This window comes from Agelaius tricolor, unplaced genomic scaffold (genome assembly GCF_023055355.1).
Source record: "Agelaius tricolor isolate 1412-34295 unplaced genomic scaffold, bAgeTri1.0.p SCAF_5, whole genome shotgun sequence".
NCBI lineage: Eukaryota > Metazoa > Chordata > Aves > Passeriformes > Icteridae > Agelaius > Agelaius tricolor.
In genome coordinates, this window is record NW_027269265.1 from 24,484,433 (window position 1) to 24,502,370 (window position 17,938).

The following is a 17,938-nucleotide window of genomic DNA, read 5'->3' on the forward strand; positions in this document are numbered from 1 at the left end:
ACACACTGCTTAAAGTGTTCAAGACAGTCTATATGACACCTGCTAGTATGCAATAGCATATTTTCTTTCTCTGCAGTTTATTAAGGTATTTGCATGGAAAACACTGACTGTTCCAACAGCCCATGAAGGAAAACTATGAATAAACTAAAATATAATATACATGGAAAAACAAAATGTGGATGAACTAAGAGAAATAGAGTCAGATGTTGACTTATCATCATGCATACTACCTGTGATTATCTGAAAACAATGTGAAAAATCTTCTTAATTAAATGAAGACATATTGAAAATATAAATATTCATAAAGGGACATTAGAATTCCTAGAATGGACTAATTAAAAAAAAATTACTCTAGCAGTTGCACATAAAATTTACTGACTGAAGTTCCACTACAGTTGAGCATTGATCACCATGGAAAAACACAAAGGTATGCAAATAATGTCGAAAGCAGGTTACTGAAATACCACTGCTGCCCGCTTCTTAAACACCTGGCACAAGATTAGAAGAAAAAAAAGACAGATGAGAAGCTAAACTGTTCAGTGAATATATGGGTCTGAAATATATGGTCAAAAAACTGGAGGATAGACTAAATATTCTACCTTGTTCACACTAGCTCGGAGTTTTTTTCCCAGAATATACAAAGAATAAAATAATTTATTTAGATCCTAAAATACTGGCTCTCTGTGGTGACAACCAGGCCCGTTTTCAAAGACTGGCCATGAAAAACACATATATACTACTACAATTGCAATATAATACTACATGTCTTGACTCATAATGATTGCATCTGAGTGACCAATAGATTCTGATGTATACACTTTTTAACCAGTGTGATTCCTCCAGATAAAGGCACTGTGATTGACAGATCTTTTAACAATTTTTTTTTTCAAAAGCATTTCATTTCCAGACTTTCATCAATATGTGTTTTGGTAAAATACTTTTATTTCATCCCTTCTGAAACTTACTAGTTTGAAATTCCTTCATTCACTTGAAGATTATTTCTCTATGCTATAATAAAAAAATAAATGGGAGCTCTAGGCCTGAAGAATGGGTCACAGAAGTATTTAAATAGTTCCTGAATTTCAGTAATTCACATATTCTTGTTAGTAAGCCTTTTGCTTTATTATGGCAACATGCCTCTTTCCTGCTCCAGCTTGGGTCTGAGAGCTTCAGGAACCTGCCTTAACTGGGTCTAGGCAGAAGAAAAAGTGATATGAATTGATATCACTTGTCCAGCTCCTGTAGAGAGCAAGAGGTTTTCTCAGTCACCAAAGTCAGAGTAGCTTCAACCTTGCAAAGAAATATCCCCAGTTGTAACAGCTCCCAGAAGGACTTGACTTTGGCTGAAAATCAACTTTATGAAGTGCTGCTTCTAAAACACTTCTCAGCTTGCCAGGCATACTTTTGCTGCTAGGCGGGAAATGATTTTCCACCTGAAGCAATAACTGAACAACATAGCAAAACCTTCCACCTAAAGGAACAAAAAAAAAAAAAAAAAATAAAATCCAGCAAAAAACCAAACATTCCCTACCGGTTCCCTCCCACTGCCTCCACCCCAGTGATAAACATATCCAATGTTCCCAAAAGCATGTAGCTCTGACCTTGGTTTTCACCACAAATGTTTCTCACAGGTCCTGGAGACCTCTCAGGCCTCAGCCTGCACTCAGGATGGCTTTGAAGAGCGTCCCCTCATGCCGCTGAGTGCACTCAAGGGCCAGGCAGCATCAATACCTTGAAAATACTACCTCAAAGGTGCTCTTAGGAAATACTGCAATAAGATGGTATCAAAAAAAGCCCATAAGCCCTAAAAGGACTTTGAAATTTTGCTGTGAAGTGGAGGATATTAAATAGTCAAGTTTGCATTACATGTGAGTCAGGAACCTGACAGCTGGTAGGCTGGTAACTAGATGACACTGCCTTACCATAGACAAATATTTTACTAGTCTTCCTTTGCCTGCATTTACACAAGGTAAGAGGACTGTGTTTTCTTCCCAGTACAACAAACCATCGCTCACTAATTTATCCGAAGGCACCAGCCATGGGCAGACTCTGGCACGCAGGCCATGGACCATGTTACAGTGGGAATGCTCGTTGCACACAATGCAGAGTATGTTCTTTGCACTGTCACAGTCCATCACAGAGTGTCACTCTCTTGTGTGATGTACCCATGCATTCACAGTCTAGAGCTCAGGAACCTCAACCACAGTTGAACAGAGGCCACCATTGATTTTCTTCTCTGTGGTGGTTGGGCATACAACTTCAGGATTTCACAGGACACTATGCTGACAGATTGGTGCTGATCATGCATGCCCAGACTCAATTACATGTGAGTATGGAACAACAGTGAGTGGCACCTTGAGATTCAGCCTCTGGTCCTGAAATGATCTAGAGAAATCTGCAACCTCTACCAGGGTCCTAAAAGCCTGCACACTAGATGATTAAAACATAGGTTCATTAGCTACAGTGAAAGCTTGAATTGACTACTATCCATCTTAGAATTTCTATGTTTCAACAAATAGCAATTAAAGGCCACTAGCAAACACACTTCTCCTCCTTGAGCCTCAGTCTTCTTATCTTTAAATAAGAGCAATCACAATGCTACCTTTGCAAAGTGCTCTGAGCATCACTAATGTCAAGAGACTCAACACTGCTGAAAGAGCTAAGTTAGATGCAGCACAATCAGAATTTAGGACAAAACTAAATCCAGATGGTCTTCTGGTGATGCCAACCAGAAAACATATTCCTTTCAGCTTCATTTTTACTGTCCAGGACCACTGAAGTACCCATTCCATTTCCCTGTGATTAGCCTGGGAGAGGGAGTAGGACACGGAATTAATAATCTGAGCCTTTCTTGAAGCTGAAGGACTACCAAGATATGCTCTCAAACAAAACATAATTGCAAATCATGCCTCCATTACAAACTCTTTATTTAGGGAGCTGAACAGTAATCAAATTTCTTCTGTTCACTTTATGCAGCCCCTGGGCAAATTGCTCAGATAGCACAGCCTCATGTGAGTGATACGCACACGACATTCAGCACCACCTATCATTCCTCTCTTTCACCATGCCATCAAACAGTCTAGGACCTCCACAAAAATAGTTTGTGGATTAACAGTGTTTGGTTGAAACAGAGCAAAACATGCATGGGACTGATGACTAGAAGGAAGACTTTTTGAGGTGTTTGCAGTCATAGTGCCATTCCCTTCAGCTAGAGCACAGGCCTGTGGTAATTGGGAATGGGGCTGCGGCCAAGCCCCATCCCCAGTGAGCTACAGCTGTGAGAAGCAGGTGAGCAGCATTGACAGCAATGAGCCATGGAGTGCCCAGGTGCACTAACCAATCACCAAAGGGAACAGAGGGCACACAGGTGCAATGCATCAACATGAGGGGTATAAAAGGTTGGGCTAAAGACTAAGAAGGGCAGATGCCTGGAGCCTTCTGATATGGTAAGGTGTTGCTCTGTATGGGTGGATGCTTAAAGCCTTTTGAAATTGTATGGTGATGCCCTGTGCATTGCAGCTGTCTTAGCTGTGGTATATGCTGTGACACAGACCCACAGCCAAGGCGCTAGCTTGTAGCTAAGAAATCCACCTGAATTCCCTGGGTACCTGATGCACCTGGAGCTGGGGTCTCTGCTATCTGTAATTGATTAGAGATGGGAAGATGGCAACTTACCTTTTTTTCTCACACAGGGATATGGTGCACATGAGTTCACATAAGAGAACTGTAGATATCTACTGTGTCTATACTGAATCTCTACTGTAGACTTTATGCTTTAATACTAAATATTACTTGCTACATGTTAGCATTAATTACACATCTTCAGGGTTCTGCAAGGTATCTGTGCTAATTGCAAAACACGTATTCACAGGCTCTCAAATTTTTCCATGAATTAGAGGACTGCAATACAGTAAACTATTGCAAATACTCTGCAGTTTTCCCAAATTATTTTATTCCTAGAACCAAGCTTTCCATAAAATGTTCCTATCATGTTTTGACAAAGAATTGGCTGTATTAGCATATTTTAGCCTAAGCATTTACTGGGTGCACATGAAGGCTTGCTCCTAACTAAGTAAAATTAACCCAAAATTAAAAAAAGAAAAATAAAAAAAATTGTAAGGTGTTTACTTTATTCCACTAGATTCTACAAGTAAGAATTTTGTTATCTTGTATCTGTTCTTTATTGTCAATTCATATGCTTTGGCTATTCTTAAATATTTGCCAATGGCTTTAGTTAACAAAATAACTTTAACTTAGTATTTGTAATACTGTAGTTATTCCCTACAGTAATGGATTATTTAGGTAACACTGCAAATAGAGAGGGAACCTTATCTATTAATCGAAGACAGAGCTGGCACCAAGAGTGACCTCAGTATGTGAATATAATGGACATCTAAGATGGTGCCAGTGACTCCATGTTTTAATGTGTATCACAACCTCCTGTCTGCTCTCCCTGGGAGGTGCAAGCATTTAGCAGAGGCAGAGCAGCCCCTGGCTCAGCTGTGGGCAACAGGCAAAGAGGAGGGGCCCAGCCAGCTCACAGACAAGAGGCACGGCCACCTTCCCCTGCCCAGCCTGAGCTGGCAGCACCTGTGCCTCTCTGCTGGCTGCTGGGTTGACATGGATCACTGAAGGGGTGTGTACGTGGGTGGTGTGGAGCCAGCAGCTCTGGCCTGGGGCCAGCAGGGAAACTGCCGATGTCAGGGATTTGCAGAAACACGAACTTGGTGGAAGAGACACAGAGGATCTTGTCCTAAAGGTCATAGCGATTTATTTTTTGTACTGAGACTATGTTTTCAACAACATTTCTGACAACCATTTAAAGAACAGTGCACCATTCTCCTCAAATCTAAACTGAATTAAGAAAGCAGTAACTCTTGGAGGTGCACTGAAATAACAACCACTGGCATACCAACAAAAACTGGTAGAAAACAATGTACTACTTTGTGATTTAAAACACTGTGGATTACTTTTTGTCTTTTTCTGATCATCCTTGCCAAGAGCTTCAGCCTGAACACTGTCACTCATAAGAAAACCAGGGCATAAAGGAACATCAAGTCCTCTGACCAGACATTTCAGGATCAGCTCCTACTGTCCCCACACACCCACCAACCCAGTCTAGACGTTCAGCAACCCCTTCAGTTCCCACAGGCTTGACAGTACTGCTGGTGTGAACATTTACTCTCCAAAACGCCAACCATGGGAATCTTCCCTGATGACAAAGAATGGGGGCACTCAAGAGCCAGACATTTCTGCCAGAAGCCTTAATTGATGATGCCTGTCATCATAGTTTGAATTTAGATTTGCCTGCAGAGCTAATAAAATCTAATGGAGATTTCTTTGTTAGAAATTAGGTATGAAGTTAAGGCTAATATGGCTTGGGCCTTTAGTTTCCTTTGCAGCTTCTCACTGGTAAAGATAATGGCATCTGGCTTCTATTTTACATGAGTGACCTACACACAGACAATTTTATTTCAAATTAATAAAATCTTTTGGCAAAAAGCAGGAATATTAGTGAATCAACTTATATTAGATAAATTGCAGCAATCCAGCTGAAATAAGTATCCTGACCCTGAAAACTGAAACAGTCAATGAAGTGTCCACTCAGCGCAAAGGGGCGTGCCATTTATAAATCTATATAAAAGAAATCTGATGGCACTGATGCGTATCATAATGCAGGCATCAGAATCACCTGAAAACAAGCTCAATGTAATGACTATGTGCTGTTGACTTTTATTTTTGTCTCCAGGGAATAGTGTTTACTTTGCTTTAAAATTTATATGAGTCATTTTGTTATGTGCCTTTTTTTAATTAGTCGGAAAGAAATAGCCATTTGAGAAAGAGAGCGGAAATCAATTCTGATTCGATGCCGATAGCTACTGTGCGATGTAAACTGTGTGTTCTTTCTAATTAAATGTAAACACGTGCAGTTCTAAAGTCCAGCAGTGATGACAGCTACTAGAAAGGATTGCCTAAGACCTGGTCAACTGATCCTTGTGAACCTTTTGTTCATACCGTAGGCGAACTTGTGCAATCTGTCTCAGGTGAACGCCAGTTGTAACTGACTTTATTTTAGGTCATCTTCAGAGAAAAGACTTGACAAGAATGTGGAGAGCTCTGTAATACCTCCAGTTACCCATTAACTATGTCCTTCTGATAGCTAATCAATAGCATTGCATGGAGCCAAACACACTGCACTGAACTGCCCCTCTTCCAAAAGCCAAGTCTTGGTAAATATTTAATGGCAGTAAAGGTGTTTTGACTCTTATCAATCTGATATGTTAAAGAACTCTTGAAAGAAACTTTATCTTGCTTCTATCTGCATAAATAATTTGTTCGGTTACAATTTTAGTCTTATGCAAAAGCACTGAATTTAATGATCTAATGCTTTTAAATCAAGGCTTTGGACACAGAAAATGTAGTTTCAATCCACATGTCACAATATAAAGAAAACCCAAAGTTTATTTCCTTGATAAAATGCCAACTAGAAATATACATCAAGGAACCTAGCCCTTTATACTGTACTAGTAATACTGTGCCAAACTCGTTCAAAACCTGTTATACAAGTGCGTATTTGAGATTTTCTTACAAAGCTTCAGTTTCTGAAAAATTCTTAGCTCTTATTCACATCAAGACAATGTAGGATTTTTAGCTTCTTTTCACAGGAAAAAAACCCCCGGACTCTAAAATAGTTATACTAGGATCCAGAGACTTTTTGTACCTATACATTGAATATTCCCATCTCCAAGTGGATATATTCATGTGATAAGTTTTATTAAGCATAATTCCATTTCCTATTTTTTCTGTACGAAGTTGCCAGTCTAGATCCCTAACAAAGAAACTTTTGTCCTGATCTTTTCACATCATGCAGGTATCCCTCTGCTAGAGCCAGGTAGGATCCAAATACCACCTTAGACACTTAGATGAGCTTATTCCATGCCTCTGTGCTAATGTCAGAGAATGGAGGAATCCTCTGACTCTCTCCCACAGCACAGTTTTCCAGCCTCTTCTGTATGATCCAACTTCAATATGAGCCTAAGTATTTTGAAGAAACTGATTCAGCAATGGATCCAAGATTTTTCTTGGAAAATAATCTGGGAATAAAACATTGATAGTGTTTCAGTTTCCAAAATGTGAATCACCATAAATGTTTTCCCAGAAGAATAAGCATTACTTTTTCCCCAGTGTTTACATGGCCTCCTTTGTGCTCTTGATGCCATTCAATAGTCTTCAAAAATAAAGATCACAGGAATAATTCCCAAACACTGCCATAGATAAAGTGAACATCCTGAGGTTTTCTAATCACTAGTAATTGCCTCTGGTGAAAACACTATTATTTAAAATCATAAAGGCATATAAATTAATCAAGCAGTGAAGTACATGGCACCATTTAGGAATGATCAGCTGAAGAAAGCCTGTTACTAAAAACCTCAGAATATTTCTTGTACTTAATACAATGTTATCTTTATAAATCAGACATGATCGTGAATTTTATGGCTGTCCTGATTTGCTATTGTGATTGCTTGGCTTAACTCCTCCACTGAATCAGAAAAGCAAGAGACAAAATTGTCTTGGACCCCAAGCTGGAAGCCAGCCCTGCTTTCCAGCATGGCCAGGAACATCCAGCTGAGGAAGAGAAGAGTCTCTCCAGGAGAAGGCAATTAGAAGAATGTGTTTCAAAGATGGAATAATTGAATACATATGGTATTTCAGAGAGGGATGATCTCATGGATGAGCTGAGTAGCCCTAAAGCTAGAAAAAGTAGCCCTAAAGCTAGCCTTCAATGTGACTAACCTGTGAAGGGGAATCACATGAGGCTCTGCTCCTTGTCCCTACTTTCTTGCTGAATGAATGATTCAGTGGGTTAAAAAAATCTTTGCATGATTAAAAGAAAAGGAAAATGTAACTTTTAAACTTTGAGGATACCTCCTTTCCTGTCCCAAGAAAATAAAACAGAGTTTTTGAACAGTTCTGTCTGATCTTACTCAAAGGTGGTACTGAAAAATATTATGCAACTCTGATGAAAAGCAAACATGGTGTACTGTGTCCAGCCCATGCCCAGCTTTGGTCACCAGACTGCCAGTAAGTGAGGTACTGATGAACTCTGGGTGAGTGTGCCCAGCGCATTTTCCCCACTTTCTTGGTATTGTACCCAGCAACATGAACTACTCTGCAATGGCTGCTGACTCACTAGGAGGACTGCATGGGCTGCAGTCTGAAATCTGTCCTCCACATGGGTAAAGACACCCAAAATGTCGACTAATGCTATCATGGCTTCTCCAATACAAAAATGCACTTGGCTTGGGGATTGCTGTGTGGATACACAGTTAGCAACTTACCTCTTGAACGCCATGTTAATGACACAATGGCAACATATCACTACTCAGTAAGTCCTGTCTTACCTAGCTGCTGCTGCCAAACCCTTGCTCATATAAATCATACAGCTCCATGGACAGTTAAGCACTATGAAACAAGGCAGTTAAAATGATGGCTTAAATGATAAAGGGAGCGCCTGGGAAATTTAATATAAGGGAAGTCTGCTTCCCTATTGTACCAAAGCTTACTGAAGCAACTGGGCAGACTTGTCTGGGCCATTCTCCTTAACGTGAGACAAGGGCACATGCTAAGGGAATGATTTAGTGGATTGGGGATAAGAGCCCTGTCTTGAATTCCGTCTTCTATTTCATGTCTTCTGTGTGGTACTGAGCAAGTCACAACATGCAGAACTCAGCCTGCCATGCTGAAACTGGGAATAAAGTGCCTTTCTGTCGTGGTTTGAGACATCAAACCGTGACACTTTCCCTAGTTAATTTTCTTTAAAATCAAAGCTTTTGGGGTCCTGGATTTCTTCTTCTTCTTATCTACATGTGCCGCATCTTGGAAACCTGAGGCCCAGATTGGTTCAGGTCTCAGTGCCAATTATTGTTCATGGAAAGACACTGAAGAGCTAATTAACAGTATGCAAGCATTAACAATGCACATCAATGGGGTTAACCTCAGCAGACAGGTTTGGGAACCTGTTTGGGATCCAGGTTTGGGAACTTAATGGAAAAAACAGTTTTTCACAAGTTTTTGCCTCCCCATTGCAAGTTCAGCCGCCACTGTCACCACGGGGCACAGGCAGTGACAGAAGCCTCCTGTACTTTGTTGATCTGCCCCAAGCACAAACATCCTTGTTTTCTGAGATGTTCTTTCTTTCCTCCCAGTGAAAAGGGCCATCAGCTGGATATGGCACATGACTGGAAGCCAAAACACACAACTTTCATACCTCTTGAAAAGTGAGACATTAGACTGGTGGCTGTTGGAGAAAAATCAGTGAAGGGAAGCTCTCAAGCATAGGGGTTGGAAAGAGGCTATAAACAGTGCTGAATGGATTTCTGTATCCTAAACTTTTAAAATCAGCTTCCCTCACCTCTCTCTTCCTTTACCCTCGTGAGTTTTGACCATTGAGTTATAGAAATAAAATGTGTAAAAAATTAATATAGTTGTGCACTTTAATTTAGCTTGGTTGAAGAGGAAAATAACATTTTTCACTTTATGAGCAGGATTTCACAAGAAAAACTGCAGTTTTTCTTTCATTTCTCCATGACCAGCAGGTAAAGTGAAAAACTGTAGCAGGAAATATATTAGTTGCACTGAACCAAAGGATTAATTATTTTCTCAGGACCTGACAAGGAAACTGAATGAATATGAAAGCTCTTGTGAAATCTGGCCAACACGGAATTCAACACTCTTCAATTCCTTATTTATTTTTTGAATAGGACAAGATAATTATTGGTATGAATACTGCCTACTATGCTTATACATATGCAACAGATATTATATCCTCCTCTGATATGAGCAGTAACATTGCTCAAGATGGAAAACTAAATTCCTACATCATGACATTCCTCATTCTACTGTCACAACTGCAAAAGTATGGTAAAATGACTCCTTTGGTACAGACAGTAGAGAAGAAGAGCTAAATGGAAGAATATATATTTCTCTATCTCCACCAAAACCCTTAGGATGGAAGTCCCATTTACAGAATATGATTGAAACAAACAGAAGATTATCTTATATAAGCCTGGATAACATTAAGATTCTGCCTACCTCAGAAGTAAAAGAAAGATAAATCAGATAACATGAACTTTGTTATCCATCCTTTGCAGTCTTTTTGGTGAAGGACAAATTAACAGAATTTCTTCCTCTTTGGTGAAAGCTCCTCCTAGTTCAATCTTCTTTAATGATAGTGGAAGCCATTAGTGCATTTCCCACTGCTTTGAATTTCTTTGTATCAAGAAACTAAAGGCTGTGACCATAAGCAGGCGACCTTCTGGCTGCCTAGTACAACTAAATACTTCCTGGAAACCTTGCTGCTTCCTCCTGATCTCTGTGAATGGAAGACCAGAAGAGAAAAAAGGCAAGAAAATATTACTTAATGCAGCCAAAGATATGGGCAAGACGAAAACGTTCCTTCAGGAATAAAAAGAAACAATAAATAATCTAGATGTTTGAAATCTTGGCCTCAACCTTGTTTGTTTCAATGACATAGATTGGGTATAACACAAATCCTTCACGGTATATTTTCAATACAATGTACATAGTTGTTACCTTAATGAGATATGTAAGATCAGGATCAATGAATCAACACCATTATATGCCCCAAAGATATTTTTTCGAGAACAGCAAGTGAGCGGATGTCATTCCTCTGTTTAATCAGGAGTTAATGCGTGTACAGTAATTCCTTATTTTCACAATATTCCTTCTGACAAAGATAACAACCATAAGAATGGCTCCCAGCTGGCTAAACCTGACATACAGGTTTTGTTAATAAAAAAATGCATGACTTAATTAATGAAATGGATCTATTAAGACTGTCCCCCAATCAACCAGAGTGGCCCCACCTACAGCTGAACTTCACATGACCTATCTTATGCAAAAAGAATTGTAATAACTTGTACTGGAAGCTGCTATAGAGGAAAGTTTGCTATGAAGACAAAATATGACTTAGAAATGCATATAATGCCCCTAGAGGAGAAAGCTCAGTATTTTCACTTTTACTCAGCGTTTTCCTTTGCACTGCATTATTGAAACCATTTTGCTAAACTGTGTAAAATTATTTCACAAAGAATAATTACATTTGATCTATTAGCACCTGATACTATCTATTGTCTAAATTGCTTGCATTCAATCCATGAGTAATGTCAACAGTATTAACGTCCATTATGGAAGAATTAGCTGAGCAAAAATAATTTTTAAATGTTTGACATTCTTTTACCCTTTCTCTAGTGTAATGTTCAAAAGAAGTATCATTATGCCAACATATTCTTGGATTTTTTAAGGCATGTCTTTATTTAAGTCTGCAAACTCAGGGTCTTTAAAATCACAAACAATTTGCCTGTTTGTTTCTGGCAAGCATAAATCTGTAGCAATCTAGTAATTTTACATTCTTCTCTGTTCCCATCTAGCTGTCCCACACTAATTGGCTGTCCAAATTCACCTCCATCAACTTTGGCAGGCTCAACACCTCCTTCAGAAAACCAGATTTTCCCCTCCCCTCAATCATAAAGAGCTGCACTGTTACAAACAGAAAAAAAGGAATGCTGCAACATTTCTACAACAAAGTTGTATATATACACATTAATTTGATCACACACACACATACATGCCCCAAACTGAACTAATGCAACAGCAGATACCTATTTTTTTTTCTCTCTTGCAGCCTCATTCCTATTTAGAGATTTCCAAATTTGTGCTTGCTTTTTAGCAGAGGAAATACTATGAACTGTTTAAGATTACATTCTCACTGAAAGCAATGAATGCCACAGTCTTCTCCAGAATATAAAGCTACTTTCTCTCCTTGGAATAGTAACTTTACAGTAATTTGGAGGAAGCAGGAGAAACAGTTGGTCATTAAACATTAAATGTATTAATGGGGTACTCACAGTGTATGACTCATCTGGAAAAGGCAGTTCTGTACTTGCATTTCAGAAGGATTGCTGCAATACAATAGCTACTGTGATAAATTTAGGTTTATCTCACTTAATATTTAGCAGAATCTAATAAAGAAAACTTAAATCAATGCACTTTCCAAAAAATGCATGAGTAGCACATGATTTACATCTTACAGCCAGGGGAATAGAGAGGCAAAGAAAAAACATTCCAAAGGAGGCCCTTAATTTCCATTCCCCAAATGGAGACCCTTAGGACTTGGTGTTTACAACTTACAGGGACTTGCAACTCCAGATGAAAACAATGAAAAATCAGAACACTCAAAGCAGGAATCCCTCAAACACTTAAGCAGCACATATAAAATCATCCACTTCCTCAGACTCATGTTGCTCTTGAAGTCCTGCTCAGTTCTCTGGAAATCTCAGACCTGCAAATATGGGTGAAGCACTTGGTAGCAGTTGCTTGTTACATGGCATAGTTAGAAATGGAGCTTCTGCAAAGCTTGAAAAAATGATCCAAAAAAACCCCCCAAAAAACAGACTATACAGGATGCTGGCTTGATTAGTAAAAAGTTTCATATGATGTCCTGGAATGGAGGGAAAAGTGATTAATGTAAAGTCTAATACATTAGGAGATACAAAGAAAGAGATAATTCGTAAGGACAGAAATTTTGTTTGCTCTCAAGACATTGTGAATCTGCCCTTTATAGTCTTTTTTTACCAGTCCTAGTTGTTCATGATCTATTGAGCCCTATAATCATATCACTTTGATGAAAGCTTTGTGCATTTCCTTACTCTGAAGTTCTGACTCATTTAGGTGATTAGGAGGCAGAACAGTAACAGAGATAAAATAACAGGACCACTTCAGAGCACACTTAAGTCACTGTGAGAACTCTCAAGTCCAAGGTAAATATATCTGTTCATAAGGAACTCCAGAAATGGAGACACTAAGAGAAACAGGCATGTGCACAACATCCTGGGCTTTTACTGTAGACTTTTGTCTTGTTTTGCCTACTTTGTAGCAAATGAGCTCTTAGGTTTTTTCTGAGGAAAAAAAATACTTTGCAGGAATCTGAAGAACAGAAACAAAATACTTATGTCTAGAGCTAGGGAAAATGTGACACAGTTCAGAAGCCATTTGTAAGAGCAGAGTACATGGCAGGATTTTTAGATGGTGGACAAAAAGGTTTGGGACATAAAAACCAGATATTTTACAACAAATAAAAACCAAATCAGCTCACCAAAATAATCAGAACCTGGAGTCTGATGTACCTTTATCAAAAAACAGTTACATCTTGCTTATGTTTATGATGAATAAAATTCACTGGCAGTTCAGGAGCAGGCAATGCTTCAGAGAGAGACTCTGAGGAAAAGAAATGGAGTATGACATTCCTGGGGTAAATATGGTGTGTGTGGGGAAGAACTTCAGTTGCTGGCCCCATCAAGTCCTGACAAAAGGAATGCAAGAGCTGTTCCCAAGGTGAAAGAAGACAGGCTGAACAATGTGGCTAATGGGATCACATTGAGCTAATGGGATCACCACGACTTGTTTTACTTCTGTTGGTGCATGTCAAAACTCTGATGTGTTTTAAAATACATTCTACAGCAGCAGGCTAAATCTTGAGGCATTTTGGAGAGAATTTACATATCTTCAGGTTTTTTAGCCTTGTGTAGAAAGTCTCTACTGGGTAAGAACACTTCAAGTTCAGAAATTTGCAAATTGTAAGAGCAGATTCTCTTCTGTCAGACAAAGGAAAAAAAAAAGAAACAGAAGGCTTAAACATGTATCTTATTAAACAGGCATTTAATGCTGCTGCCCTCACATAAATCTGCAGAGGTTACAGACACCTCACACTTGCACAAGCCCCCCATTGCTCTCTTTCACAAGCCAGGTGTAGACAAGAGAATAAACGCAGCCACACTGTAGCACCCAACTATACTATCACACATTTAGATTTGGCAAGTACTGACAACACTTGGGAATGCTGTAAGTAATATTGCTGGTTTCTTAAAGCTCTGAAAACTTGCTTGATGCTCTTGATTATTGTATCCTCAAAGTATTCTAGAATTATCCTTAGTCAACACATAAGCATTTAAAAATAAAATTATACAGGTCAAAATGATCCAGATTTGGCACCTACAGTTAAACCATTGCTCCAAAAAATTACTGTTTTTTCAAAGGGGCACTTGTGGGTCCCTTCCCAGCTCCCTACATGCAAACTCAGGTGTCTAAATTTACATATATGAGACTGAAAATTTTGGCCACACTGTTTAACAGGCAGATCTGCTGGGAGGTCTCTTGTAACCAGATTTTTTTAAACCCTCATATTTATTGGACAGATACTGGCCCAATTCCAATCCACAACTGCAAATCCAAAGAAACAGCTCAGAGCAAACCAGCAGCCTTATTAGCCTTTAAAGATTTCATTTTCAAGAACTCAAGACCCTTTATTGACTAATGAAAGGTTGGGTCCCCAAGCCCACAGACTGATGTTGCTTGGAACATATTTTAATCATTTTGGAGTGCTAGCAGCCATCTGTCTAAAGAGCTTTGATCACATAAATGCACTCTGAACTGCAGCTCCTTCCGACTCCAAACCCTGTCCAAAAGCCAAAGGGAACCCGCAGGCATGGCAACTTTGAGACAATTCAAAGCCTTGCAGTGTGATAAGGCTGCTTTTATTATTTAGCACATCATTAGATTTAATGACACCACAGATAAGAGATGCACTAAAAAGATACCATTGTCATCGCCTATCTTATAACAGCAACATCCAACTGTGACTTTGCTTTGTTTCTACCCAACACTTGTTACTTACTATGCTATTTCAAAAGAATAGTTAAACGAAACAAAAGGATTTCTTTTCCTGCTGCAAACAACAGAAATAGTAAACGCCCCCAAAATATTAGGGGTTTGTTTTTTTAATACATTCCTGCTTAGTTAAAAAAAAATAAACAAAAAAACACAAAAGAGAAGCAGAGAAATCCCAAGTAATTTACAGTTTAGACTATTGACTGTTGGGCAGATACCACTTACATATACCAGCCTATTTTGACCAGCACTGAATACAAATTTACATTGAAAAGAGAGATATCCATTACAGTTACAGCTCTTAACATTATAACATTTCTTAACAAATTTTACACAATTGCCATTATTATTTCCTACTTTTGAAACAATTTGGCCAATTTCCAAGCTTATTTTGTGGTGATCAGTATTTTTTGTTGTGGTGTCTTGTGAATGGTACAGACACATGCTATGAACTATGAAAGCTTGGCAGCAATGACAGTGTCAGGCATGAAGAAAATCTATTTTAATTACCACAGCCAAGAAATTGCTCTCAAAAATCAAAGCAGAAGCCCTAAGAAAGTGGTAAAAACTGCATAAAAATATCTCTCTTGATGACTGGAGAGACACAGTGGTGGAACCTGTGTGACAGAGCGTGACTTTATTTGCTCCAAATGTCAGCAACCTCAGCGAGTTCAACTCTGAGATTACAGTGCTTGTAGGTTTCTTTTCATTCTGAGATCTCGTTCTTGGCTCTCTTCCTCAGGACATTAGCCACCAGTAACCAGGAGAAACTTGTAGTGTTGCACAGTATAATACTATACTTTCCAATTCACTAACTGTCATACCAAGTGTGACTTGCTGGCAGTGTGAAATAAATAAATAAGAAACAGACCCTGCACTTTGTCATTCATGAAAACATTTTCGGGTGGCCATTCTGTACTGCTGATACAGTACAGATTAAGAGAAAAAAAGATGAAACCATAACATGAAAGGCTCAGGTAGTGGAAGAGCTTCTCTAAACTCTTTGCTATTAAGCAAAATACAACACTGATGATTCACTCAGTGTAACTCCCTCCCTCTCCTTCTGTGGCTTTTCCTTCCAAACTCAGAGCCATAAAAGCTCCTCTGCTAGTGAGACAGCAACCCCATACCACTGGTTACATGCCTGTCTTGAGGCATCAGGAAAAAAGACAAGTGGCTCTGTGCTAGTTCTCCTTCCTGTCATGACCATGTAAATGGCTGCTTCTAAGAGCAAACTATTACTACTATGTTACACTTTACTCAAATATCTGAGCAACTCAGAACTGAGCAAATCCCAGCAGGCCCACTTATTCACTGGAAAACTGTGGCTGAAGCTTCCAAGTTGGTCTCTATTCTCCTGAAAATGACAGTTTTCACACCTATGCTGGAAGAACTACCCATACCAGATGAGTAACACATCATTATGGAATGCTGGACACAGGTTAAAAACCTTCCAAAACACACGACCTCTATCACATTAGTTAGAAAAGCAGTTAGTGAGTGGGAAGTTAAAATGGAAATTTTTCCAGTAAAAGGCATGGCATGCATTTATCAGTTTAACAAAAGCTCTAAGTTTAGATGGAAATTGAATAAAGAAAATACCTTACTCTCGGACTTCTCTCTTTGTAAACAAAACAGATGAGCAGCCTTTTGTTTTGTGTTCTGTGACAGGCAGAGTATTTCTTCTGCCACCTGCATTCTTAGATACTCCCTAACATTTTTCCACTGTGAGCAGTGTTAAATGCAGAGTAAGAAAAGTAATGTTATGTTTAGCACCGACTGAAATTGCTCATGTAGAAGGTCTTCTCACCAAAGATTTTTTTTAATTGGGAAATATAAAATCCAACATAAAAAAAAAATATGCTGTCCTCCTGTGGCACATTTTTAAGCGAAAAGTTTTCTTTCACCTTAGTATTTCAAACTGTAATGCCATTTGATTTCAGCTCTTCAGCTGAAGAGAATTGAACTGAAACACATCAAAGTCATGATTTTTCAAAATAATTGAATTGACATTTTAACATAAAAACATGTCCTGGGAAAAACCAACAGAAAATGAAATGGCATTTTAAGTCCTCCTGACAATGTTATTACTATATTTCTAAATATCATATTAATAACAAAAGAATTCCCTTTCATACAATATTTATAGGGCAAGACAATTTTTTTTACACTTTTAGATTTTCTTCCTAACTTCTCATGGGAAAATCTGTCTTCCAAATAGCTCTTATTACACACACGGTTTTCCTGTGTTTCTTTAACTTGCTCTAGAGAGGGCTGCTTCTTATTCTGTATCTGTTTTCCTTCTCTCATTTTAAAGCAAGAGTACCTGCATTTTCATAGTCTCTAAAGGTGTTATCCAAAAGGGTAAAACTTCTTATTCAGTTTATACAAATAAAGCAGCTGAAGCAGAATTTAGTGATGTGATTAATCTATATTCATCCATCATTTCAACATTTCGATGGTAGAATTAGAATATGTAGCCTTTGTCTACACACCCTTTCTACCAGATAACAGATTTCATCATCCTGCATATACTCTGTATAGATTCTCCAATTTTGATTTTGTGCATTCTTACATTGTATAGAATAGATATCAACTTTAGTGATCTCCTTATCCTAATTTTCACAAGTATTTCTATAGGAGTCTCATACTTTGTATTGCTATCTACTCCAAACTACCATTAGCAGTCAGTGGGTTGATTGCAGGTAGTTCTTCCAGAGACTTTAAACCTTCCAAGAACTCAATTTTATTACGCTTTAATTGACTTTGAAAAATGGTTCCTAGATATCTCTAACTATGTGCTTATTTCAAAAGCATGGAACAAAGTTACACCTCTCCCAGACTTTTCAGCTCACTGAGAAACCAAGGAATAGGTTTTCATAACAGAAAACCACATAGAGCAGAGTTAAAAAAGAAGGTTAGGGAATCAGCCAGGCAAAGGACAGCTGTGAACATAATGCCAGCAGGGCCCTGCATACAGAGTCGTGAGACCATATCAGCATCCAGTGGCAAGGAATTCCTTTCTGTCAAGCAAATCGTTGCTCTTAGAGAAGAACAGAAATTCATGTGAAAAGGCCCATCCCAGCAAAAACGACAAAGTAAATGTTGTTTTAGTTCACATTACCCCACGACAGCAAATAAGTAGAGAAGTCAGCTCAAGTCCTGTGCAATACAGTGTAAGGACCTGTGCAGC

The 17,938-nt window shown here is 38.7% G+C and overlaps 1 protein-coding gene across 4 annotated transcripts in view; it reads right to left on the reverse strand.

Annotated features, from left to right (window-relative positions):
- The window catches only part of MIPOL1 (mirror-image polydactyly 1), a 187,692-nt gene that overhangs the window by 24,543 nt on the left and 145,211 nt on the right, over window positions 1-17,938 (reverse strand). The gene's annotated exons all lie outside the window — the stretch shown is intronic.